Here is a 1,512-nt window from a genome sequence, read left to right as displayed (position 1 = left end):
CTGCCCACGTGTTTCAGGGTCATATTGATATACCCAGATTTCATCTGCCGTAATAATTGAATTCATCCAGTCACGCCCTTCACTCTGAATTCGTTCAAGAAAGTCCTCGCAAATCAACCGTCGCAACTCTTTTTGCTCCACCGTCAGCACTTACGGAACAAGCTTTGCACAGAGCTTGCGCATCAATAAATCACCGAGTAACATCTGGCGTATGGTTTCTTTATTGATACCGAGCTCACTACATATTTATATACTACATATTATTTGAATGAACTTCGTTTACTATAATAGTTACTGATAATAATTTAAATAGAAAATAGGTACCCACTTTATGCAGTACCTAGTTTAAGTGAGGAAAACACATATTATTATAAATACTGTTTCTTTCAAAATACCTATATAGTTATACAAATACAAATAAATGGTACCTATTTATGATTCAAATATAATATTCATACCTATAAAAAAAAATGATGGCTTTGAACGCTCAGTTTTTTCGAATCTATATAATATAGTCATCCCCCTACAATTTGTCATACCTACTTAAACTACACTGACTATGATAAGTGGTGATAGCGACTTTATAATATAAAAGAGAAAGAATGTTGTCAGGATGTTGGGCGTCGATTATGTTTTGTCGTGCTTCCGTCTGAATATCCTGTGGGTCCCGCCAGTTATTTCGAGTGAGATTGAACGTAGGTAGTATTCCTTTTAGAAAACAAGGTAGGTAACCATGTAACGTCTCGAACGGTGTTTTTGTCGTCGACTTGTTCAGTGCCGTGTTGAACATGTTCTCGATGTACGTTTGTTGCGGGTCCCAATTACTGTTGTCGCTGGCCGTGACACTAAGTAACGAGACAATTGTACGGTTTGCCCTCTCTACTTGCCCGTTAGCCTATGGGTGGCGTGTGGAATTCAGTGTATGAAGTATCTCTCGATCGCTACAAAATCTTCCGAATGCGTTTGCCGTAAAACACATTCCTCGATCCATAATTATTCGATCCGGTATCCCTCGTTCTGAACAGAACTTACCTAGGGCGCGTACTACCGCGGTGGCGTTGGTCGTCTTGCACGGGTATAACATCGTATATTTCGTCAAATTATCCACCAACACGAGAAGATACTTGTTCTTTGTTATCGTTGTTTCGAACGGCCCGAGATGATCCAAGCGTACGGTCTGAAAGGGTCGTCTCCCCGCCGGTATTGGATGTAGGAATCCAGGTTTTGGTCCTGCGGGCTTTTTGCTTGTGAAGCAATCCACACACATAGCTATGTGTTGCTTAACATAACACTTAATTCCGGCGAACCAATAATAGTCGGTTATACTCGCAACGGTGCGATCGACGAAAAAATGCCCACCATAGTCATGTGCCGCAATAACCACGCACTTACGCATGGATTTCGGCACAACAAGTAACGGCCGACCGTGGTAGACCTTATATAACACTCCTTCGGTCACCTGATAGCCATTTACCTCGTTGTTGTCATAGGCGGAGATTTAGGGGGGCTTGA

The sequence above is a fragment of the Acyrthosiphon pisum genome, chromosome X, assembly GCF_005508785.2.
Source record: "Acyrthosiphon pisum isolate AL4f chromosome X, pea_aphid_22Mar2018_4r6ur, whole genome shotgun sequence".
In the NCBI taxonomy this organism is placed as follows: domain Eukaryota; kingdom Metazoa; phylum Arthropoda; class Insecta; order Hemiptera; family Aphididae; genus Acyrthosiphon; species Acyrthosiphon pisum.
Note: the sequence above shows the minus strand (reverse complement) of the source record.